This window comes from Pteronotus mesoamericanus, unplaced genomic scaffold, assembly GCF_021234165.1.
Source record: "Pteronotus mesoamericanus isolate MK-2021 breed Mesoamerican mustached bat unplaced genomic scaffold, CSHL_Meso_final contig_90, whole genome shotgun sequence".
NCBI lineage: Eukaryota > Metazoa > Chordata > Mammalia > Chiroptera > Mormoopidae > Pteronotus > Pteronotus mesoamericanus.
The window spans coordinates 47833254-47860450 of record NW_026555277.1 but is presented as its reverse complement, the minus strand read 5'-3'; positions in this window follow the sequence as shown (position 1 = coordinate 47860450).

Sequence of the window (27197 nt, the reverse complement as noted above, 5' to 3'; positions counted from 1 at the left end):
CGAGTGCCGTGCTGCTGATTAGGAAAGCCTGGAAAAGGAGCAGCTGCCCTGCACAATGGCAGTTTGGAATGACAAAGGCAGCATCATCTAACTGTTGGGAGTCCTGGGGTCTGTCTCTTTGGGACAAATTCTGAACTAATAGGAAGGATCCATGAAGACTCATGGTTCGTTAAACTTAGAAGTGCTTGGCTTGAATGATCTGATGTGACTGCCCACCCAGATCGAACAGCAGCAGATTTCCAAGGTGCCATGTTGATCCATGGTTAATGCATATGGCTCTGGAGACAATGCCTGAAAGGTCTGTGTACTGAGAAGGGACCAAGGAGTCACTCACTTGGGTTTCATCCTCTCCCCTTCATCTGACCTCTGTCTTCTGATAAGACAAGGCTGGTCCTGTTGCCTTCCCCTATCTCAGAGAGAAATTTTGAAGAGGTGCCTATGTATTATTTTAAATGATCTGGCCTTTTGTATTAATAATACTACCAGATTGACCGATGGGCATATACCCAGAACTGTCCCATTCTCAAATTCTGTGTTACCATGTGACATGGCATTAATTGAGGCCAAGATGAACAGGTTCAATTCACGTGGGAGCCAGGCAGCCTTACTCTGGCCACAAACACATTTGAAACCTGGGCCACCACAGTGGTTGTCTTTGACCTTAGGGGACTTAAGGAGAGTGAAGGCAGCTCATTGGCTCTCTCACCTCAGCCACTAAGGGCAGCACAAAACACATGTTTTATTAAGAGTGGGTCAGGGGGTGCCACTTTGATTTATGGAGCACGTCATTTGATTACGTGGTCTCAGCCTGTTCATCTCTTCGTTATTGGTCCCTGCATAATGAAGGAAATCAGCAAATGGTGGCAAATTGGATTTAGCATTGCAACTTTCAAGCTTATTCATCACTTCAAAAGCCTGAGTCTGTGATATCAGTTTCTTACCAATAAGTAGTAGTGTCTTCTTCATCATTTGGTATGAAGAGGTAGGCTCTGGAGCTGGAAGTGAGAAGGGAATCTCAGGCAGGGGCAATGACACAAGCCAAGGTGTGGAAGCCGGTGCTTGGGAAGGAGTGGGGAAGACAGCCATGGACAGGTTAACTGGAGGGAATGAAGTATAAGCAAAGCTCTTATTTTTTATTTTAACAGCTTCAAAAGAAAGACTGACAGCTACTGTTTCAAACTCCCCAAACAGTACAGTGAGATTTTATATTGTTGATCAACAATGAGGTTTAGACAAAGAAAAGAAGAAAAAAAAGTCATTCATTTTGTTTCATTATATCGGAAGTTACTATAATAATTCCAAATTTCTCACTATTACAACCTCCAGTTATGTTTAGGACAGCCCATGACTATCTAAAACATGTTTCCCAATTCTTGATGCTCATATATAAACACTAAAGGTTTGCACTTCCGATGGGTAAAAAGAGTTGCATCAAAACAATTTGAAGGAAAGACAGTCCTTATCTCTTTCTATGGAATGGCAGCTGAGAAATTTGTCTCTTAGTGGAGCATAATCTAGTTCAGTTTTATGGGGGACTTTGCCTCAATCTGATTTGTAAGCAAATAGATTCTTTAACTGCCTGGGTTGTAAATAATCTTTATCTTCCGGCTTCTCTTATCAGCCAAGAAAAGCAATTTACAGCGTAATGCCTAGATCAACAAAAGTACTTTCAAGTCCAAGAGATTTTTCTCCAGTTTCCTTTAATTAAAGCTGATTCCTTTTTTAAAAGGTGATTCATTTCTCATCTCAAATTTTTCTTCCTTGATAAGGGGACTTACATGATTCTGTTTTGTCTGTTTTTTAGTTTTTTGGGTTTTTTTTTTTGCAGCTATTAATATTCTTCTCCAATATTCAAATGTGAAATGGCCTTCCATATCTCAGAGGGAAGGTCAGAATCCTACAAAGCTCTACTCTAGTTTTGCCTCCCCCACCCTATCCTGCAGCCAGCCCCAGGATTCACACCAGCCCCGCCGACCTCCATGTTCTTCCAAGCATCATGTTCCTCCCACACCAGCGATCTTGGGTACATGCCGTTTCCCTTGGCTGAAACATTATTCTCTGCTACATAGCCAACTATTGTCTTACATGAAACATCACTTCCTCAGGGAATTTGCTCTGATCACCCCTTCCGCACATACTCCAATGGCCCCCGAATTGCTCTGGGCAACGTTTTGCTTGCTTGTAATCACTGAATTACCAATATTAATATATTTAGCATCTCTTTTCTCTGTTAGATTGTAGTTCCTAGGCCACAGGGACTGCATCTGTCCAGTCACTACTGTAGCCTCCTCACAGTGTATCCATAGTGATTGGATATGCTCAATGTGTTGTCTAATTGGTAAAAATACATTTCTTTATTAAAGCAGCTAAATGCATTGAAGTAAAAACACTCTACAAGCATACATATTAACAATGTATATTTTAAAAGTATTTACAAACCAAGGTTCAATTCAATAAACTCTAGAGGTATCTCAGTGTCCTTTTCATGGGTCCTTAACTGTTACTCATCATGAAAACATTTCGTACTGATTTATCCTGGAATCATTATCTTAAAGTCAGAAGCATCCTCAGGGTGGCATTTCCTTTGTGACTTCAGCTCAATGATTTCAAGATAGCCTGACAATAGATGTTCTTCTATCTTAGAGTTGCCAGTGGCATTTTCTGCCTCAGTCACATAGAATTTATCATTTGCTAATGGAATCAAGTCAGACAGAATGGCCTTAGCTGCCTTCCTAGTCTCCAGTTAGAAACACCTCCACAACAGAGTAAGTGGTATCTGCAAAGTGGTGCCTCAAATCACAAGGAAGAAACATTTTTTTCACTGACTAAACTTTGAGAAGCACAACGAAACGATTTCTCCTTTCTTTTGCCTAAGTTGGGTAATCCTCGCACTCAGTGATGCCCCATTAACCTGTCTCTCTTACAAAGTGATTTCCAGCTCCTGCCCTCAAATAACTTACCATCTGGTTAGGCACAAGACAGTTGAAAGCAATTCAGGGCACGATATACCCAGGGATGCATGAATATTTCAGGCAGCAAGTCCTGGAATTCAGGGAGAAGGGCGATTTCTAAAGAGCTTATGTTGATCTTTCAAGAAGGAGACTTTTTACTTCAATTTTCATACAAGTAACTGTCATTTCATTCACATCTTCATCCAAGGTCACCTCCCTGGAGAAGCTTTTCCTGACCACCCTGTCTAAAACAAACACACCCAGTGCCACTCTTTACCCCTTTATTATGCTTGATTTTATAGTTTCCCTACTAGAAGCAAACTCCAAGAGCAGAAAGTCTTTGTCCTGGTCATCACTGGATCCTTAGCACCTAGAACACTGTTAGCACATAGTAACACTCATTACTGCTTGTTGAAGAAATGGGTAGGGGTGGTGGTGGTGAGCTCATACACAGGGAAAATGGAATCCCAGATGGAAAAAATGTCATGAGCAAAGCAATGGAGGCTGCCATACAGCAGGCCATTTTGATGGGAGGGGGTGGCTCCTTGGAGTGAACAATGGAAGAGTGGTTGGTTAGTTTATGAGTTAGGATGGCCCTCAATCGTAAAAAGCTTTGAATGGCCAATCGTAGAATTGCTGTAATTGAGGGCTATGTGGGTTGGACCCTGGCCTGGGGACATGGCAGTGAGAATGAAAAGGTGGGGAGATGTTATGAAGCCACCTGTAGGATCGGAAAAGTGACTGGATGTGGGGGAGAGGGAATCCGTAGAGATGGTCCAGCTGCGGAACCTCCAGGAATGTTGGTGCTCTGATAATATTAGTAAATTCAAAGTAGACACTGAGTTTGGAGACAGGCAGGTGGACTTAGCTTAATCTAGATGGAGGTTAAGGGAATAGCAGGACATTCAGCAGAGTTGGCCTGTAGCCGTTGGTGCTGCCAGGTGGATGCTTCCAAGTGAGGCTAAGTCCTGTTTCTAGCCTGCCCTGGGAGCGGCCCATGGAGTCACTTGTTCCCACTACACTCTTTCAACAGTCCACACCCGATTCTTGTCATTGGTCCCAGATGTGACCAGCTGCTTATCTTCCAAATCTTCTCTTTCTCAGAGTGCCCATCCCCGAAAGAAAGAGATTTTTCCTCTCCTTAGCCTTTTCTTGATAGAGGCCAATGCTCATTTAGATTGACAGATATTTCACTTTGAGAATAAGATCAAGGGTAACTATAGAAAAGTGCAAGTTGTCTTTGGACCCTCTACCTCCATGCCAGAAACCTGCTGTGGTCACCCTCTCCCTCCTCCTGTAGCAGCCTGTCCAGGTCTGCTCATCTCAGTAGGTTTCCCCTTCTTCTTTCCTCTTATTAGTGTCTCTTGTTGGAAAGTGGTCTGGTGGGACCGGATGGATATTAGAAGCAGATAGACTTCAGGTTACATCTAGGGTCTGCTCCCATCTGCTGACCAACCTTGAACAGTATACTTAATCTCTCTGAGCTTAATTTTACCATATGTCAAATGCAGAAAAGACCATCTCAGAGGGTCAGTGTGAGCAATCACCCATTTGATGGTCTTCACCATAGAGTGTGAATGCAGTGCCAAACACCCATGGGAACATTCCACAAAAGTTAGTTTCTCTGTGTTTATTTTTTCTGGAAAAGGATTGGGCTGAGAATGGTCTACTTCATGCTAAGGTATTAATAACTGAGAAAGCTGAAATTCCCCTTATCCTAAGGAAAAGAGCAGTGGTGAGATTTTAGGCACAACCAAGAGTCTCTAAATTTCTGGGAGGGGCAGCCGTGAAGCCCTGAGGCTTCCATAATGTAGCAGGAGCACAGCTGGCCATTAGGGACACTTTCCCTTCTTTTCCCTTTTAGCCAAGTATGGACACATTCTCTTTTTCTTCTCAGAAACCCATAAACGATCTGAAGCAGTATTCCTCAAAGCCTGGACCTCTGTGTACCTGAGGTGCTTGTTAAAAGTACAGATTAAACCTACTGACTGCTCTCTGTGAGTGTGAAATTTGGGAATCTACTTTATAAACCACCTCCCAATGATCCAATTACACTTAAATTCTGAGAACCACAGATCTAGAACTTCAAAGGGGATACTTTTACTTAGGTTCCAGATGTAAGCAAGCAAATAAATAGAGGTAAAGTGAACAAAAATGACAGAGGTTAGGGCTCTGGATGCATCAGGATCCTGAACAGATACCTGCATGTCTATCTGGGGTCTATCTGGCTTGGAAGACCTTCTACCCTCTCAGATCCTTCAGTGTTCTTCCATCTCAAGCCTCGATTCCAGTCACCCCTATGACTGCTTGGAGCTAGACCTGCAAATCCCATGCTGGCTGGATACCCCTGTTGGAGATAGGAACTTCTCTAACAAGCTGGCCAATTCACCATCCCCATGATGCCAGTCCTGGATCCTTTATGAGCCTTTTGATCCATAATCTTCCCATCTTCTAAACACTTTCACCTTTTCCCTCTCCTTCCTGTTCTTCATCTATGTCACAAATGTGCAAGCCCATATACACACTGACACACCCATGGAGGCCAAAACCTCCGTAATTTGATGAGACCAATGCCTGGCACAAAGTAGGTGCCTAATAAGTGTCACTTCTCTTCCCCTGACCACTTTCTGTCTTCCAGCTGCTCCATTTGAGTGCAAAAATGTTCCCCAAATTCGGAAGGATTTAGAGAGGGGGCACATTATTACTAAATTCCAAAATCTAATCAGTGCATGGGCTGGCTGCTGAGTTTCCATGCCTGCATACCGATGAAGCTGCGTCTGGAGCGGAATAGTTTGTGCTCACAGACCATGACCTTCATTATCTGTGGAGGTGGCCAGCAGTGGCGGTCCCAGTAGAAATCATTCCCATCCCAATTGTGAGGGTGGCAGAGGAAACAAGATTTCACCATTTGTCTTGGCAGTGCTAACAAATGCTTTCCACAGTGTTGTGTGAAGTACATTCTTTCCCTATTCTTTCTGCCTGGGATAGGCTCTTTCCTTTCCAATTAAAAATTAAAATAGCTGCTGAATTTATATTCATTTTTGGGGCCTGCAATTCATGCTCTGTTTCTCATAAGCTGCCTGTATTATCATGGAGTTCATCTACTTACATTGTCTCTTGGAAACAGCCACTTAAATTGCAGCTTGGTTACAAATGGTTCCCTCCTGCCAGAGTACCAGAGGGCAGTGTCACACAGAATCAAGTCAACTGAGAGGGACATGAGGCCGTGCAGCTCAATCCCCTCCCCAGGACAGAACTCACCCAATGCTACCTCTTGGGGTATCTTGCCTCTTCCTCAGTCACAGGGAGAAGCTTTAACTTTTAGAAAGTTCTTTATAAGTAGCCATAATTTGCATCCCTGTAACTTCCACTCCCTCCCTGTTCTTTGTTCTGCCACTGGAGCCACACAGATCAAATCCACTACAAGAGAGGTCTTTGAATATATGTTGAAGTCCCAAACCCTAGTACTTTAGAATGTGACCCTTTTTGGAAATAGGGTCATTGTAGATGAATTTAAAATTAAAATGAGGTCATACTAGAGCAGGATGGGTCCTTAATCAGAGATGACTAGTGCCCTCATGAGAAGACACACAGACACACAAATGGAGAACACCACTGAGGGTGGAGGCAGATTGGAATGCTGCAGCTGGGAGCCAAGGAATGCCTCAGGCTACCAGAAGCTTGAAGAGGCAAGGAAGGGTCCTTCCTTAGAGACTTCAGAGGAAGCATGGCCCTGTGAACACCTTGTTTTTGGACCCTGGCCTCCAATACTGTGAGAGAATAAATTGCAGGGGTTTTAAGCCACCTGGTTTGTAGTAATTTGTTATGGCAGCTAGGGAAACTAATACATCTTTTGAGACTTCCCTGAGCTGAATATGTCCAGCTCCTTCAATTGTTTCTCATGATATAATCTCCATCCTGTTCTTGATTCCCCTCCTTTGAGCATATTTCAGTTACCAAGCCAATTACCAGTGAGGTGGTCTGAGCAGCACACATTGTTCTGGGACCATCACCTCCCACATTTCTGGATTCTGTACCTCAGAGCGCAGTTACTTTCCTGGCAGCTTTTTCGTACCTCAAATTCCAACTGACTTTATGGTCAATTAAGACCCACGATTCTTTTCCAAGTGCACTCCTGTTAAATCACATCTCTCAGCTGGTATGGCAAGTCTGTTAAAATCTCTTATCATTCTACACATTATTGCTCTACCTTCTTCACATATTTTGAATCCTGTGTCGGTTCACCAATATATTCAAAATTCTTCGCAGCTCCATTCTTATTTTATATATTTTCCCCAGAAATCCCTTTATATTTTCATTGAATTATTAATCATGATCTGCTGAGGACAGAGAACTCAGGTATATTATCAGACTTCTCTGCAGACTTCCTGTGAATCCCTACATTTGTTTACTCAGTAAATATTTACTGAGCTCCTAGTGCATGCCAGACATTATCCTAGGCATGAGCGTTTGGTGATGAATGAGACAAACCTTGGTCTTCATGGAAATCAGTTGAACACATTAGTCAGCCTGTGGGATACACCTGACCATTACTGGAATATCTGGGTTCTGGCAGATTCTTTATCTTTTCACAAATGTCAGTTCCAAATTTCCTGAGCCAGGGGCCTGGAGTGATGCTCTTCCTGAATGAAGGACTGAATTTAGGGCTGTTCTTTCCAGTGAGCAAGAAGGTTATCCTTGTTCCTCCCTTCTCTGTGATCAGGTGTCACCCCCTATCAGTTTCTGTCTCATTTTGCCACTTTTCTTTTCCTTTTCACCTGCTGATCATCAGAGCGGCTTAAGGTTTGGGTTGGGAAGAGGAGGAAAAAAGCTGAGCTCCAAGTTTAACCCCTGCCCCTCATTTGCTCTTTATATTCCACCAAGGCCCAGCCTACTATTTTATTTTCTCCCTCCTTGAGTGCCAGGAAAACTCTTATGTGTTCTGAACACATTGTAGACATCACCTTCTCTGGAAAGTCTACTTTGGCAACCAACTCTGCTTCTGCCTCAGAGCTAATCACTTTCTCCTCTGTGTATTGTACATGATCCTATTGTTGTACTTATCATGTTATATTAGAATTTCTTTTTAAACATTTATTTCTCTCCTACCAATTTGCATTCTCAGGCCAGGAGCTATTTGTCATGCATATTTGCAACTCCAACATTCACCACCAGTGCCTCAGTGCCTCAATAAAGGCTTATTGAATAAATGAATGAGGAGATGATTGAGAAGAAGATAAACTAACCTATTCTATGCCAGGCACTGTGCTAAGGGCTTTACATACACTATCTCACTTAATTCTCACAACAGGAAGATAAGGAAAGGGAGGGCCTCAGGGAAATCAAGCACATTTCTCAAGGTCAAGCAGCTAGTGAGAGGTGGAACTGGGATTTAAGACCTTCTTTGTCTGATTCTAAAGCCCTTACTGTTTTAACTGCATTAGCTGCTTCTGTTACACTGATTGTACCCCTCTCCATTTCCCAGAGTCCTCAATTTAAGGGTGCAGAAATTCCATTTCTTTAACATGACCCTTTCTCCTTTCTGTCTGTCCATTCCCATTCTTAGTCAGTAAGCCCTTAGGTCATTAAATTTTAGTCAGTGTTACACTGTCTTAGGAACCAAGCCTCAGGTCTGTTGACCACACAAAGAGAGTTTGGGTCAAGCTAATGGCAACATATTGACTTCAACTGTGTTCCAGCCCCCAGACCAGTGAAAGCAGACCACTCTAAGGACTACACCTTCATGAACCAGACAGAAAAAATGCTATAGCTGACATTAGGACCTGATACAATGATCAACTACTCCCTATCCTGGTCCCAGCCAATCAGTAGAGCCCATGACCCCAACTCCTTTAGTCCTCCTGATTAACAATTTTGCCCCTATATAACCCACCCCCTGGAAGCCATGGGGGAGTCAGGTCTTTTAGTACTTGCTCACCTGTGGCTCGGGGCTTGGCACCATTTCCTAAACAAATAAACCTCTACTTTTTTTGCTGCAAACTCCTGTTTATGTTTGGGCAGGTGAATGGACTCCTGTAGTCCAGTAATATCACCACTCCCTCCACTCATTCATAGGCGTTTGAGTCTCCTTCCCATGATACTCTTTGCTCCATTAAATGATGCTTCTTGGTTATGGTTGATCTACCAACCATGAACCTGTTTCACTCACTCATCCTCCAGCTTTTCCTTCACCAACCACTCACAGAGCGCTGCAAGACATCTTATCAGACCTCTTGGAAGCTCAGATACATACTCTCTACTTGATTTCCCTGGTCTGTAGATCTAATAACCCATGAAAAAAGGAAAGGACCTGCATTGTCATTATCTGTTCTTGGTAAACCTGCACTGGCTCCTGGTACTGCTTCATTTTTAAGTGTTTAGGAATTGATAAGGCTTTATTCCCAAGTAGGAATAGAGGATGAGCTCTACGGCTTGGGGTTTGGGGCTGCAGAAAACTAATCTCCCCAGAGAGGACCATGATATGGAGAAAAAGGCAAGGGCTTTAAATAGAGAAAACAAACCAACATTTGAGTTTATTTCGGCACTTACAAGTGTCTTTGGGCAAATCCTTCCTCTGTAGGCTTTAGTCTCATCTACACACTGGGGCTGATTTGCTAAATGAGGCCTCAAGCTATGAAATAAAGCAAGTATTTTTCTGCTAAAACGAGATAGGCCTGGGGATGGGGAGAAACCCTGGGTATGAAGCTAAACTGGACGTCTCTGAGCTGGAGCATCTGGTTGCAAGTGTCCCTAATTACCTGCACGACATGGTGACAACACCTCCACAGAATCTCAGAATCAGAAGTTAATTTGGGCCTCATTTCCCAATCTCTCTGTCTTACAGATGAGGAAACAGAGGCTCAGTTGATGGGAAGTGACTTCTGAAAGATGAAAGTGTAATCTGATGACAGAATAGAGATTTTAATCCAGAACCCCTGGCTTTCTGTTGAAGATTCTATCCATTATACTAGTATATTTCAAATTTTTCTGATCCTGACTCAGACTAAGAAATACATTATCACTATCTAAAACACAGTCACACATATATATGGTATGTTTAGATAAAACATTTGTAACAAAATATCCACAAAACTTTACATATTTCTCTATGCAATTAACTCTGCAGGTTCTATTCTAGTCTATCCCATCCTGTCCCATCCCGTCCCAATTTAGTTTATTTAAAAAAAAGTTCTGGGTGACACCTGAATTTGTTTTTACTTTGCTTATTATAAAGCAGGGGTTGAACGGGCCACATTCCACCTGCCATCTGTTTTTGTCAGCGAAGTTTTATTGGTAAACAGCCATGCCCATCATTCACTTATTATCTGTGACTTCTTTCGCACTACGGCAGGAGAGGTTTGTATTTTAAATTTACTTTTTAAATTGAGGTAACATTGGTTAGCAACATTATATAAACTTCAGGAGCACAACACTAGAATTTGCTCTGTATGCTCTTGTGTGCCCACCGCCTGGAGTCCAGTTTCTACCCATTACCATACATTTGATGCCCTTTGCCGATTTTCCCCTCCCTGCCCTCCTCCCCCACTGCTAACCACTTTCCTGTTGTCTCTGTTTGTGAGTTTCTTTTTGTTTGCTCATTACTTTTTTTGTTTTATATTCTATATATGAGTGATATCATATGTTATCGTCCTTTTCTGCCTACAACAGTGGAAATGAATAGTTACAACAGAGTTGGTGGGTCTCAAAAAGCCAGAAATACTGGCCATTTATAGAAAGAGTTTGTGAACCCCTGTGGTTACCATACTTTGTGAATCTTTAAAAACCTCTTTTCATGACTGAAGTGTGATGATGGGTGGAAAGGAATGAGGAAAGGGAGGGAAAGGCCTCTGGGCCCTTAGCCAATGTGCGTCTTCAGAGATTTTGGCAATAAGGGAAGAGAGTGGAGCCAGAAAGCCTGGGATTCTGGGTGGCCTCTGCTGGCCTCTCTATACCCTGGAGCCTTCTGTAGTCTCAGTTTTGGATTCAGGTACCCACAGGACACAGCTTCTGAATTATGAGGCTGTGGATGGAAGGTGGAAGGAACAGGACCGCACCTGGTTTCCAGGCCCAGACCTTGCACCTGGGGCCCATGAGATGTCTATTAGTGAGTCACTGATTGGCAGATATTGCTTTGTACTCTCCCACCCCTAGTCCTTAGTGGAATTGTTATGGTTTTCAGCTCCATTGGCCTATACTTTGACAAGTGCTGGGTTGTTACCAAGTCTTTGGGCAGTCAGTCCCCTGGCCCACTGCCTTGCTGATGTGTGACGAATGGAGGCTGCTATTGTGCTTGTGACACAGAGACCTGGAGCCTGTCCTTGGCACCAGGGAGACGTGATGATGCCTTTCTCAAATGAAACATGACAAGTAGCACCTCAGGAACTGGGATTAGGATTAGTTACTAAGAATAAGTGAGCCTTTTTTTTTTTTTTTTTTCTAATTAGGAACAAATGTTCCTATGCCCCTTGTTCAGCTCACAGAGACAGTGTATGAAACTGTTTTGGGGAGGTGACACAGTTGGTTTTCTATTTGAGGATCACTTTTCTCTTTGTAGGACCACTTATAGAAATATATTCAGCTCAGTTCCTGTCCTGCACATATTACAAAAACAGATTGTAGGGTTTAATGGCATGTATATTTAGTGCACACATTCATGTGTGTGTATGCATTTACCTATACGAAGTGTATGTCCTGGGTACGATCACTAATGACTATAGCAAGGAGATATATGTAGCAAGTGATTGAAGTGTGCTACTCTTTAGACTGCTGTTGTGAAGGCTTACTGTTTGCTTATTTGTAATAATGATGATGAGGATAACAACAACTACTTATTGAGTACCTACTATGTGTCAGGTACTATATTAGGTGCTGTACTACATATTTTTTTTTCATTTAATCCCCACCCCCAGCAACCCTTTCAAAGTAAATGTATTAATCTCCATTTATCTCAGAAGAGCGACTGAAGTTGCCTAATCTCACAAAGGCTCCAGCTTGCTGCTGTGGAGATAGGTAAATGGAGTCCTGAGTGCCCACTCCCTTGCCAGCTATACCTCCTGAGTGTCTTCAGTGCATTGGGAGGGCTCAGGTGGGATTTGCTCTTCAGTAGGTACCTACTTGGCTCCACCATGCACTGGCTGTTAAACACATTACAACCTTCTTCCACAATTCCTCACTGAGCTGTTGAGGGGGTTAGATAGAGCAACACAGTGGTTTTCATACTATCTACCAGGGTCCTAGTGTTTAACCAGGGGCTTCAGAGACTTCTGTGAAACAATGAGGAGTATCAAGCAGAGGCTCCCACTCAGCTTCATTCAAAAACTGTTCTGCTGTTCTCTGTTCTATAGGATGAGGTTCTATACAAGATTTCAACAGAAAAGTATTTATTATCCTTACACATGCATGTGCACACATGCATAGGCACATTCACACACAGGTTTGGAAATGCCACATATGAAGTGTCTGGCACATATTAGAGATTTCACTAATATATTTAATACATACCTGCTGTGCTCCTTTTGTGTGCCACGGATTATGTTAGCACCTGAGAACACAGTGGGAAACAAAACAAGCACAGGCTCTGTCCTATTGGAGTTTACAGTCCAGTGGGAATGCATCATTGTTAAGTGCAAACAAAGGTCAGGAAGATGAAATATAAGGTTCCATCCAAGCATACACCAGGGTGATATGCTCTGGACCAGCACTTTCCAACAGAAATACACTGTGAGGCTTAAATACAAGCCATACATGTAATTTTAAATTTCCTGGTAGCCACATTAGCAAAAGTAAAAAAAAAAAAAAGAGATGAAATTGATTTCAATATAATATTTTACTTATGTCTAAAACATTAGCCTTTTAACATTTAATCAATATTTCAGATTATCAATGAGCTGTTTTGCATTCTTATATTCATACTAAGTTTTCAAAAACCCAGTGTGTATTTTATATGCATGGCACCTCTCAGTTTGGACCAGCCACATTTCAAGTGCTCCGTAGCCACGTGTGGCTAGTGGCTACCTACTGCATTAGTGCAGCTCCAGGCCTGGGGGTCAAGAAAAGTCTCCCTAAGAAGGGAACTGTCAGCTGAGATCTGAAGGATGAGGAGAAGTTGAGGAGGTAAAGTGGGGCTTACGGGTACAGTGGTCCAGAGAAAGGGAACAGCCCATTCCTAGGGGACAGGGTACATTGGAAAGGCCTGACAGGCAGTCAGTGTAGCTGGGCCTTAGTGAGTAGAGTGGAGCCTGCAAGATGAGCCTCAGTGCCTGGAAGCTGCCTGGAAGCCTAAGGTATGATATAAGTTTCTTGTTTCTTTTTGTTTTTTAATCTTAGGAACAATGGGAAGCCATTGACAAATTTTAAGCTCAGCTACCAATACATGAGAAAGAGCTCACAAATGCCTTGACACCTCCTGAAGATGCCCAGCTCTTTCCCCCAGGTTCCTGTTGAGGCTGTGGTCCTCCTCCAGGCTCCGAGCTGCCTGACTTACAGAGCAATTCTGTTCTGCCATATCTATCTAGAGCCACTGGCATGTGGCCCACACACAGTTGCATCCTGGGACAGTGTTCTCCAGAGAAGGGGTAAGGGACTTCAAGCTTGTCTCCTTCTGTGCTGTGAAGACCACCCAGATGACTACACCTGGAATTGCCCTGGGTTTGGAGGTGACGGAGCCATGCCCCTGTTGGGAGAAGCTGGTTTCCTGATGTCCCTGGAGCCCACCAAGGCCTTCTCATGCCAGGCTCTAGGCTCCCAGCGCTCAGAGGCCCCACCTCCCTTGTTCTCTGCTCTCTTTCCTTCTGTCTGGGCATCTTCCTGCCCTGTGTCGTTGAAGGTAGGCCTGGGAGGAAGGAAGACCAGTGCTCAGACCTCTCCCTTTTTTCTCTTTCCTTAGAATCTCACCCTGACCTGGGGGAGGAAATAGGGGAGGAGAGCCTGAGAAAAGCCTCTGGTACAGGCTTCAGATGTGTAAAGGGAGACCTTAAGAAAGAGACAATAAATATGTTCTGGGTCAAGGCAGAAACAAAGACCAAGGTGTGAGAGTTGCAGAAAGACAGATTTGTCTTCATAAAAAGAAGAGTCATTGAGTAATCTGAGCTGTCAAATGTGTCTGGCTGTCAGGCAGTGAGGGCGAGCAGGGCATCTGAGATCCTGGAGACCCTTTTGGGCAGTGGCTCCACAATTCCAAACCCTCAGCTGGGGCCGATCCAGGATCATTTCCCGCTAGTCTCTGGTAAAACAGGGAAAGTGCAGAAATTTTCTGCAAAACTAATTTCTCAAATGTTGCGATCGTCTTCCCTCCCTTTTTATTTATTGGTAATAACATTTAGGTTCTTGTATGACATGATGGTGATTACAGACTATTGTTATATTTATTTTCCTTATTTGATTGCCAACAGTATAAAGTCTCTCAAAGAGAAGTTTTGAAATTGTACTGGTCCATAAAATTCAAATGCCTGAAATCATTGATCTAATATAACTGTCCTGTTCTTCCCAGAAAATTTAAATTATCAGAATGTGCCCCACACCACTTAGCCGGTACCATGTGCAGGGGAAGCCCTCCTTTTGCTTTGGTCTTGAGCCTCAGACCTCAGCTGTGTGTCTTGCTGACCTGTAGTGTAGTGAGGACATTGTCTAAGAAATGCCAAGCTCCCATCCACAACCTGGGAAGGGCCTGGCCACTGAGCACACCAGGACCTCGCTGAAAGAGACCAATGGGGGATTAAAGGTAGCTAGCACTAGGTGGGCTGGCCCATGGCCTGGCTGTGAGTTTGGTGCCCGTGGGAGGAGTGGGTATCCTATTGTCCAAAAGCCAAGAGGTTTGACATACTTAGGTATATACAATACACACTCACACCAGGGGCTTGTTGGCGGGTGAGGTCAGAGTCACTCAAGTGGCAGATAATCCATGAAGTCACATGGGCAGAGGTGCAGTAGTACTCTCACTAAACATCCCAGCTGCAGGAAGGTCCCAGGAAGAAACAGTATCTGGTTGCACATATAGCCCCTGAGGAGGGGATGGCAAGAAAGAGGCAGGGTTCAGGATCCCATCAAATGGGATAAGGTTCAGAATGGGGTTCAAGTCAAGTGCTGGGCAGAGAAACTCGACAGAAGCCCAGCTGCAAGGAGTGAGCCACCAATGGTGAGGAAGAGGGTCAGAAGCTAGAGCAGGTTATGCTTAGCAGGTACCTGGAAGCCTAGGTGTTTCTCCTTTGTCCTCATGATCTTCTCGAGGCCCCCCTGCTGGTGAGGCTGAGATCACTACTGCCCCCCTGCCCTCGTCAGGTTGGCTGCAGAACTGGCATGGGCAGGATCTTCAGGGAGGGGCCTCAGCATCTGGAGCTTAGAGGAGAAAGAAAGACCAGGGCTGATGTGTTAGAAAGCAGGTCCCATGGTATGTTCCCTGCAACACTGGTGGGCAGAGGAGTTTGGTCAATTCTACATGCTCTGTCCTGCCTTGGAGGCTCACAGCAGACACGAATGTGCTCAAGGTCCTGAGGAGTCCTGTGGGACACGGGTGACTGCTTGCTTCCCCATTCTCCACATGATCAGAGCATAGGGGCCTCTGTTAGCCCCAAGCCTATTAACCTTCCTTGACATGAGTGTGGACAGAACACCCTGTGGGAAATGCTGTTCCGGCTACCTCAGGTTAGACCTTGAGACCAACCAAATCCCTCATGTGTTGAGGTGTGTTTGTGTGTGCATGTGTGTGTGAATGGGCACACACATGTACAAGAGAGGCAGGGAGAGATACAAATCTTCAAATTAACTGTGGGAATTGCACATTAATATCACCATCTGCTGTCTGAACTGGTCACCTTAATGGGCTCTGACAAGAACACTGAGTCTTTGCTTTGTTTTGGGCGCCTTCAATTCATTCCCAGGGAGGGTCTGGTCAATTTACTTTGACAGCAGAAATATGAAAAATTCAACAGGACAGATTTCCCATAACAATGCAGTGACTCCTCCTATTCCCTCCCAGTGTTGGGGCAGTTATATTTCAATTTGTTTTTTCATGGTATTTATTACCAGCAGGTGCTCTGGGATGTGTCACAGCTGCCTGGCAAGCACTCAGCTCAGCACAGTGGCGGCCGCCATCTCTATGGCGGGAGGGTGCCCTGTGGCCTGGAGGGCTCTGCTTGTCAGAACAAAACCCGGAAGCTGGCCTCAGCTCTCAAGAAAGAGTATATAACTTGCAAAGGATGTCTGGCTGACCAGAGGTGACCTGGTTCCCTTGAGTCTCACCTTCTTGAAGGAGGCAGCATTGCTTGCTGGCCTAGAGTCTATGTGCGCTGGAGCTTGACTGCCTGTGTTTGAATTTTGGCTCCATCACTAACCAGCTGCTTAGCCTTGGGCAAGTTACCCGCTCTGGGCCCTAGCTTCCTAATCTTAAACAGCATCTACCTCCTTAGGTTGTAGTGAAGACTCAATATATGTAACATTCTTAAGCTACAGAAGAATGTGCTATATATGCTAGGTATCACAATTGGGGTTTTTCTCACTTTAACTTTTACACCTTCTTTGGTGTCAGATTCAGAGGTGGGCGGGGGAAGTGCTTCCCTTTCAATGCTTGGTTCAGATGTAGATATATACTCCATCTTTGGTTTTAAAGATCTACTGAGTATGAGAAATAAATGCCAAGGCTACCGGCATCATCATTCCAGTCCAATGACACCATACAGCATTTCCCCTCCTCTCAGGATTTAATGTGAGGTTTAAACAGGATAGTGTGTGCACAGTACTTAGCACAGTGCATCTGTATAGCAAAGATTCACTAAATTCTAAATTCTATTAATGTGCTCCCAGTGTTCAAGTGGGAAGACGAATTTGTAGAGTGTTCCATGTGTTTCTAATTTATTTTCTGTGTACTAATGTACTTTGATGAGGGATCAAGGGCTCAGCATATGGTCAATTCCCATCTTCTCACTAGATCTGCTTGTCTGTGTTAATATGTAAAGAAATTTGCTTCCCCCCCCCATACTTTTTGATTTTAAAGAGAGAGAGAGACAGAGAGGGAGAGAAACATCAACAGGCTACCTCTCATATTTGCCCTGACAGGACGGAACCCACAACCTAGGTATGTGCCCTAACTGGGAATCGAACTCATGACCTTTCAGTTTATGGGATTACGTTCCAACAAACTGAGCCACCCCAGCCAGGGCAGAAACTTGCTTTATAATTGAAGAAGGTATGAGAAGTTTGGCTGGAGTCAGGGGCTACAAGGGAAAATGGAGACAAAGACAAGAGAACATCACTTTTGTTCACTGTTTGATCCCTTGGATGTTGTCTGAGTCTTTAAGGAAGGTGAGGCTAACCAATTTTTATAAGACAGTTTGGTGAATTGTGGGCACAAGTAGAAGGGCTTTGGAGTCTCAGAAAAAATCCAAATACAGATTTGAGAACTTGCCATGGAACCAACTCTGCATGGAACCCATCATGTTTCTGGCTTCCCAGAAATACTCTGGGTACTTTGGGAACTGAAAACCTGGCAGAACATGGTGGACCGTGTGCTGTAATGGTAGGAAATGTTTTTGCAGCTCTGTGTGAGTCTATTTGAGTTCTGCAAGTAACCAAGGAACACTTGGGAGGCAGAGTCTCTAGCAGAGCTAGTAAATCAACAACACTCTTGCTGCCACAGTCATCCCGCCTTATCCGCAGGGGATACACTTCAACCTCCCTTGCATGCCTGACACCATGGAAAGTACCAAAAGTAACATACACTATTTTCTTCCTACATATACATACTTATGATAAAGTTTAATTTATACACTAGGCACAGTAAGAGATTAACAACAATAACCAACAATAAAAATAAAATCCACTATGACAATATATTGCAATAAAAGTTATGTGTATGTGGTCTCTCTTTCAAAAATATCTTAGTGTGCGGTATTCCCTTTTTCATCTAAAAGAAGTACTTTACAGCTTCTCTTTGGCCTGTCAGAATTGCCAATACTACTACTCTTGAATCTTGGGGCCACTAGTACGTAAAATAAAGGTTACCTGAACACAAGCGTAGTGACAGAAACAGGTGTCTTTATAAGAGAGGAAGAGAGAGCCAAGATTTCTCTCTTTCTTTCCATAATGTGAGGACACAGTAAAAGGGTAGCCATTTGCAAGCTAGGAGGAGAACTCTCACCAGAAACTGGACCCTGCCAGAACCTCAATCTTGGACTTTGCAGCTTATGAAAACACATTTCTATGGTTTAAGCCATGCAGATATGGTATTTTGTTATGGGAGCCCAAGCTGGTGAAAACATTCATGCTCCTTGCATATCTTACACGTGGAACCCTGTGGTCTGCACAGGGGGTACCCAAGTAAGAAAGGAGTAGGCTCTGACTTCAAAGACTTCATTGCCTTTGCTAAGAGGGGAAGATAAAGACAATTATATGAACAGAGGCTGAGGGACACTATAATGGATACATGATTTAGTAAAAGTGAACATGGTGTGCTGTGGGGTGTGGTGGTGGATAGCACGGTGGTTGGGTTTTGGAGTCACGCAGACCTTGGTTTGAAACCTTCACTCACAATATGACCTTAGTCAAGTTAATTATCCCCTATGAACCTTAGTTTTTTCATTGTAAAATGGGATAATAATAATAATCTTTCACGGAGGTTTTGTGAGGATTAAATGAGGTTAAGCAGGTAAGAGACTTAGCATAGATACATGGGAAAGTACTAATAGTTATTTACAATATTATTGTTAATAGCACTTGGGAAGGGCATCATACTGTTGGAAAGATGGTCAAAAACATTTTCTGAGAAGAGATAAAACTAGAAGTGTGTTTTATAGGATGGGTTATCAGTTAACCAGAAGAGGCATGTGAAAGACATTCCAGGTAGAATGGATATGGTATTTTTAATTTTGGAGGACAGGTAATAGCATGCCATATTTGAGGGACCTGGAAAATTCAGTGCAAGGGCTGTAGTGGGAGTGTGTAGGAAGTGTCAGGGGATGTGGAGCAAGAACCGTGGTCAGGAGCTGTGGAGGTAGAGTGTGAACTTTATTCTGAGGACTTTGCAGAGCTACTGAAGAATGCTGGACAGTAGGGCTTAGAATCATCATAAGATTTATGTTCTTGAAAGCTCTCTGGCACTAATGTGAAAGATGGATTGGGAAGGGGTTGATAGGAGTTGGTGAGGCTCATATGGATATTTTAGTGACCAGAAGAGATGTGACAAAGGGTCTGAATTAAGACAACAACAATAGGGCAGAGAGGAGTTGACAGATCTAGGAGACTGAGAGATTAGATGGGGGGAAGGATGAGAGGCAACAGGGAAGGCAAGAGTAAAAGAGGAAAAGGACAGACTGGATCCCAAGTTTCTGTCTTGGCTTCAGGATGGATGGTGGTCTAATTCTTTGAGATTGGGAGGCTTGGAAAGGACTCGGGGAGGAGGCTATGGGTCTTCCACATAGAAATGTCCTTCAGTAAAAAACTGAATTTAGAATTCTAAAATTCTGTGGAGAGTTCTGGGGTGGAGAATTAGATTTGGGTTTATCTTTATATTGGAAGTTGAAGCCAAGGTTTGAATGAGGTCACTTAGAGAAGTATGTAAAGCAGAAAACTAAGGAAACAACATGGTGAACACACATTTCCAGGAAAGAGGACCAATAGGACCAAATGATGTCATAGGGTCATAAGATCAGGAAGAGGGAGTGGTGTCACTTAATCAAATGGAAGAGAAAGCTTTAAGAAGGAGGACATGTCAGCTATACAAATGCCACAGAGAACTAAAGCACATTGGAGCTGACAGTCATTCACAGGTGGCATTTTGGGAATTTTTCAAAGTTGGGAATTGAGAATTCTTGATTAAAAGAAGGCTAAAAAAAGAGACAGTACTTGGGAAGGCTATGGGGTTATGACAGATACTTCTTTCAAAGAAGGGAAAGACTCATGCACATTATAATTTGTGGGAAGGAACTAGGGGAGAGGGAAAAGTTGAAGTTATAGGAAATAATGGTTGATGGGACCAAGTTCCTTAAGGGCCCTCTCCTACCTGGGAAAGGTCTGCAGACCTAGGTTGAAAGTCTAACTTTAGACAGAAAGAGGGATACTTCTTTCATTGAAGAAGGAGTGGGAGGAGGGGAGAAGAGACACACAGATGAAGTTAAGTTTGAAGGGGACAAGAAAGGGAGTTGTCTGCATGGCTAGCATTTTTCTGTGGGAAAAGAGAAGGGCTTACCTGATGATACAAGGAGCTAGAAAAAGGGGGTCACAGTTTGGAATAATGGCTGGAATGGGGGAGAAACCTTTCAGAGATATATAGAATATTTCCTGGCAGTAAAGAAGCCTTAGCATTGGTACCAGGATCTACCTGGGACAGGAGGGTTGAGCACAATGGAGAGCGGATGATTAAAGTGCTCTTTATTATGGAAAAGAAGGAAGCTACAGGGTGACAGACAGATTGGGAGATTATAGTGTGGACTGGAGGTCTCTATTAGATAAGCACTGGGAGTAAGAGATGAGAGATTTGCATGTTGGTAGTTGAAAATGGGCAGAGGATAGGACAGGACGTTAAGATTACATAGGTGGAGGTAAGGCAAAGTTTTAGATGTGTTCATGGGTGTCTGTGGTGTCTGAAGTCAACAACCATAAAGCTTCTGGATTAAAAAGGGCCAGGAATTATGATGGGCAGGGTCTTGGGAGACTCTTGCATTAGTGATTCTCAAATTTTAATGTCTATTGGGTCACTAAGGGATATTTTTAAAATGCAGATTCTGACTCATGAAGTCTGGGGTTGCACCTGAGATTCTTCATTTCAATAAGCATCTTCAGTGATGCTGGTTTTGTTGGTCCATAGACCATACTTTGAGGTGCAATGTCCAAATGAACATTGAAATGGTCCAGGATGAAGGTCTAAATGAAAATTGAAATGGTCCAGGCAGGGGTGGAGAGGAAGTCCTTACCCGTGGCCTTCCTTGTTAAGGGCACTTCTGACTTCTGTCAAGGAAGGGAGAGGCACTAGGACAGAGGAAAGACACGAGGGAAGCGAGCTCTGTCTGGCGTGTTCCACAACCTCCCCACAATAAGAGAGAAGGCTGCTAATTGGCTGGCAGCACTTGATATTAATTAACTCAATAGAATCATTCCCTTGAAGCCTGTTTTGCATAATTAATGAATGCTTAGCTAAAATCTGCTGAAAACACTAAAGCCAACGTGTTAGAATTTTCCGATCAGCTAAGCAGAAACACGGCAATCCATACTGTTTGTGGACACAGTGAAGAGCTTAACTCTTGCTAATTACTGAGATTGGCCTTAGGGTACTTGCCTCTGCCCTGTCCTAATAGGGGGAGACTGGGCTGGACTGAGACCTGTGGGCACTCCAGGCAGATTGATAATTTGATGCCTCTTCACTGAAATATTCTTGAATATTTGCTCAATATTTGGTAAGAGAAGCAGCTGAGTACAGCCTTGAGGAGGAGCAGAATCAAAAAAGTTGCACTTTTTTCCTCTGTTATTTCAAGCAAGTTAGCTCTGGCCCAAACTTTCATGAACATACTCAGCAGAACAACACTGTAGTTACAGACCCACCCTCCTTAGAAAGCAGGTTTGCTGCTACCTCTGAAGCTGACCAGAGATGCTGCTGGGAGGTCCTGTCTTCTATCCCAAGTTGTTCATGGAAGGATTCTTTTTGAGAGCCCTTTCAGCAAATAGATTTGTTGTACCTTGTTACATGTATAGAGAAGTTTGGCTTCACTTTTCAGATGGCACTACGAACAACTGCTCAGGTGGTAGTGTCTTGCTTGGCTCCGGGGGATGGTGCTCGGGTAGGTCAGTCTTCTTAGCATTCAACCAGGACAGAAGTAGTGGGGAGAGCTCAAGTACTTTTATTATTTATAAGAAGTTACCTGGCAATGGATAAGTAACCTCTCTGAACCTTGTGGATCGTATGGCTTAATATCGTTAAGATGGCACTATTCCAAAATTGGTGAACAGATTCAAGACAATTGCCATAATCCCATGTCTTCTCGCAGATACCGAAAAGCTGATAGTAAAATTATATGGAAATTCAAGGAGCCATTAATAGCCAAAACAATCTTGAAAAGGAAAAATGTTGGAGGACTCACACTTCCTGATTTCAAAACTTACTACAAAGACACAGACAGTTTGGCACTGACATCAAGACATATAGATCAATGAAATAGAATAAACCCTTATGACATTTTTGATCAATAGATTTTTGACAAGGTGACAAAACATTTCAATGGGGGAAAAATTGTCTTTTCATCAAATGATTCTGGGACAACTAGCTAGCTATCTTGACGCAAGAGAGTGAATCTTACATCACATTATATACAAAAACTAATTTTAAAATAGGTCAAAGATCTAAATGTAAGTGGTATTTATTCCTATGTTTCATGATTTTGGATTAAGAAATGGATTTTTTGCACAGAGGACAAAAGAAAGCCAACCTTATATTTGGAGGTGCCAACAAAGAGCCTATGGGGTTTACTAGAATCCTAACCCCTCTGGAAGAAAGTGTCAGCCAGAAATAGATGATCCCTCAGAGGTCTGAAGCTCAGCTTCAAATCACCTAATATCTGATTATAATTAAAGGTGATCTGTCTGAAGCAAAAGCAAATCCTCTCTAGAGTAAAGTACTTGAGCCATAAATTATCTCCTCAGTTCGTCAGACACAATGGACAGCATGCAATAAAAAATAATCAGGCATGCAAGAAGACAAGATTTGCCAAAAAATATGAGACAAAACAAACAAAAAGACACAGTCACAAAAGATCCCACACAGATTTTTAAATAATTGTATTAATAATTTTAAAGATTAAATTCCAAGGCAGAAAAATACTTGGCAAGTATTTAGAAACTATCAAAAAAAAAATTAAAAATATAGAACTGAAAACTCCCTCCCTCTTAAAAAACCACGAACTCTATTTTTTTTTTTTTGGTCATTCAAGCTGTGTGGTTTCAGAAAACTTTTGCTCAGTTCCCCAGCCTCTCAGTCATTGCTTTTGGAATTGTCCCCTGCCTTAATAGAAATCCCAAATGTTAGTATAAACTCTTGTTTCTCTATTTTATCCTTACCATGCTGTAAATTTTTTATATACTCTTAATAGCTTTCCTCTCCCTTCAGACAGATTTTCACAATATTTTGTTTACATCGTATGATCGTTTTTAGAGAGAGACTTGGGCTGAAGCAACCTACTCGGCCAGAAACAGAACCCACCACAGAGTTTTTCAAGCTGCCATCTGGGCTTAATTTATGATGCAAAATAAGACCCTAGTCTCAGAATTTAAAGTAAGACTTTTCTGTTTCCTACAGGAGAAAGCAGGGAAGTGCTTACCAGCCAGAACCTGGATGAGCACCACACCCTAGATCTTTTGCCCCTGAAAACCACAGGCTTTCTTTTACACACAAATATAATCTAAGTTCTGTGAGAACTGCCTTATGGTCAGCAAGGCAAGAGCTGACCTTTTGATAGGGAAGATCTCCTGAGACTCAGGGGAAGTAAGGGGAACCTAGTAGCCCTGTGTTAGAGAATTGCAAAACTATTTGTAATAGATGCTGATAGCACGTGTCAATGTAAGAAACACCCAAACCTGTAGAGAATTTTGATGAGTTCGTTTGAGTCAAATTGATGACATATGCCAGGGAGCAAGGTCTCAAATGCTCCCACAGAATAACAGATTGCTGCTTCTTTTATGCATTTGAAATTAAGGTGGGAACTAAGGAAGGTTACATGAAGGTGGGAGAAAGCAAGGCCGGGGTCAGATTATGGGAAAGTTAACAAGATTATTTGCTCTCTTGAGATTTGCTACACACTGTGAGGGGTAGTGCCTCTGGTGTTTCAAAGGTGTATTAATCTAAATGCACAAGAACTGTGGGCAGGTCTAGCTTAAAACCTTTTACTAAAGAAGTTATATGCCTGGAACATTACCTTCCACCATGACCTGCCCAGTTAGGAATTTAAGATCAAATCACTTTGTGATGTGACTTTCCATAGAATCTCCCCTTTTTCCATCCACACATGTATTTTAAAGATGTCTATCATTATGCCGAGGGTTTAACTTTCTTTGACTAACAAGTCATATGTTATCTCTCTCTCTCTGTTATAATGTACAGGGTTGATTTCTTTATCCCTTGGTCCTGGCTAGTACTGTTTCTGTTGAGGAAAGAGCCTGGGATATGAGTATGCTTTCCAGTATTTGGTAGAAAGAAAGGATTTGCCATTTTGCCCTAGTCACCTTTCAAAAAAAGGAATGGGGAGCTTCCAGAAAGGAGCTGACCTCATTTCTGGGAAGCTCCTCTATCCAAACAATTACTTTGGCTGAAATTTATGCTTTCCTTGGAGCCTTCTGGTAATTCCATAAATTGTATACTAATATGTGGAGAATTTCCAAAGTGGCTATCACCTTGAGTGGCATAATTATAGTCTGTGTATATATAACCCCTTGATAAGAAAATGAAGAAGAGCCTTGATTGACGTGGCTCAGTGGATTGAGTGCCGGTCTGCAAACCAAAGGGTAGAAGTTCAAATCCCAGTTAGGGCACATGCCTGGGTTGCAGGCCAGGTCCCCAGTAGGGGGCGTATGAGAGGCAACTACATATTGATGTTTCTCTCCCTCTCTCCCTCTCTCCCTCCCTTCCCCTCTCTAAAAATAAATAAATAAAATCTTTAAAAAATTTTAAAAAAAGAAAATGGAGAAGAAAAAAATCAACAAGATTTTTAAAAAGCACCTTAAGATAATGGAAGTGGTAATGAACTCAAGAAGTAGGATACTTCTTGAAATTTGTGGCGTGAGATTCAAATCCTACTATAGTTTCAATGTCAACGGTCCATTTACTGTTTACCTCTTTTTGTTTACTTATGTAAACAAATGTAGGTTCTGGGCAATAAAGTTTTATAAATTTGTTCATGTACTCTCACCTTTTTCTCAACATTTTCTTTTACGTTTTCTTATAATAAACATTCAAATTTGCTTTCCAGAGCTGAGAAAGAGGAATAGAGAGAAAAGTTCCATGGTGAAGCCAGGGGCCATTCTGTGCTAGCTCCTCTGGTAATCAGGGGAGCAATGGTTAGAGTGAGGAGAGGACGCATGGGAAGGACTGGACTTTAGGGAAAGAGGATTCTGGCTCTACCACTTACTCAGTGCCTGATCTGAGAATATTATTCACTCCTTCGAACTTCATCTATAGGATGGGGGTGATCATTCTTGCTTCACTGCGTTGTTGGGAGGATGAAATGTGGAAACCATGTAAAAGTCTTACATGCAGCACTATTAGGTAGGAAAAAAAAAAAGAAATGCTTGGTATGGTTAGTGTTGTGGTTAAATATGCAGGTTGTGGAGTCCAATAGGCCTGCGTTTGAATCCCATTTCCTACTTTCTTGTCTGTCAGGATTAAATGACATGATGCATTTAAAGCGTTTAGCACAGAGTCTGCTGTGTGGCAAATGCTCAGTTCAGGTTATCTGCTGTCATTATTGTTGTTTTTGGGATGATGGTTCATTTTTGCCCATTCTGAGAGGAGGACGTTGCTTGGTGTAGTCCGATGAGGTCTCCCATGTCCGAACACTGCATGGCCTTTTTATGTAAGATCGGAAGAGAAAGACAAAAGCATTTCTGAGCTCATGCTCCAGAATGAGACATATATGGTTCATTCTACCTTGACCTGAGCATAAATATACATGGCTAATTATAGATGACTGGAGAGCATTCCGGTGAAAATATCTACTGGTTCCTCATGAAGGGACAAATGAGCATCCTTACTACAGAAGTTACCGGATGTGTTTGTTCTGCCTGATATAGAGTCCTCTTGGTAGATTCTAAAGACTTGCTTTTGAACTGTTTGAGGATCCTTTCCTACAACATTTGAGCTGGAACCTCACTTTCTCCTATGTCAGGAACTTTAACACCACAATCAGTGCCTTATCTTATGGGGCTAGGTCAGTTTGATGAGCAAGGTGTAGCGGGGTCCTGGCAAATGCTCATCTTCCTTTACATATGACATTGACAACACAGAAGGACCTGGACAGCATGTGAATTGCCATATGTCCTCCCTGACTTGGGAATGGGAGAGGAAAGACCAAATCCAAAGCTGAGCTCAGGGGGTGGTGGAGAAGCTGAGAAGGAGGAGAGGCCCTGGTGTCAGGAAGTTGTAGGCCTAGGTGCAGTGTTTGGTGGGTGATACAGAAAACACTGAATTTCTTTTTTAATTAATTATTCTCTTCTGTCTTCCTTGACATATTGCTTTTCTTTTTTCTAACTTTTTGATTTCAATGCTCAATCTATTTGAGGCAGAAGATGTATGTTGGTAATGAAACAGATAGATTTAAAAAAAGGACTTTCTCTAATGTTTTGGCTGCATCCTATAGATTTTAATATGTAATGTTTTCATTTTTATTATTTCCTAGATATTTTAAACAACAGGTAAGGTTCTTTCAGCAGCAAATAACAGAAAGTCCAGACTCAAATGCCTTGAGTTATCATTTTCTGTAGCAAGCAGTTTGAGTAGGAGTTTCAGGGCTGGTTTGTTTAGCAGTTCACATGCCTTCAGGCATCCATGTTCTTGCCTGTCCTGTTCTGCCATCATCAGTATATTGGGCCTCTCCTCAGGTTCTTTCCTTCAGGGCTGTAAGATGCAGCTTTTGGCTTCATGTGCCCATAACAATTTCCAGATGCAGAAAAGGAACTGTTTCTTGTTAGCATCGAAGTAAGCCATTCCCAGAAATCACTCATCAGATTCTCCTTCAAAGTTTACTTGCTAGGATTGTTTTATGTGTCCACCCTGAATTCATCACTGATTTAAATTAGGCCAATCAAGATTCACCGCCTGTGGGTGGGAGGAGAGCCCACCTCACCTGAAGTGGATGGCTGCCTGGAGAAGAGGGGACACAGGAACTAAATCAGGGTAAAGTTCGAAATAAGGAAGAGAGGAAGGATAGCGGTTGTAGAAAACTGCAGCCAGCAATAACCTCTTCTTTCTGCAATTGTGGGTTTAATTTCTTCCTAAATTAAGACTTGTTCAGGGTATGGGAGAAAGTTTTAAAATTTAAAAATGGTCAGAGACTTCAGTTTGTTTCTGATTTAATTTTGAATTGTAAATAATGTGGTTTGATGTTTTTATTTTTTAGAAATTTTGAGTTTTTTCTGTTCTAATATATAGAGAATTTTTGCATTTTATGGCCACAGGAGACTAAAAGGCAATTTCTGCTCTTAGGTTAATATTGTTAATTATATCATGTAGATTTTCTGTATCTTTCTCTTCTATCCACTTTTTGATTTTCTTTTAAGCTT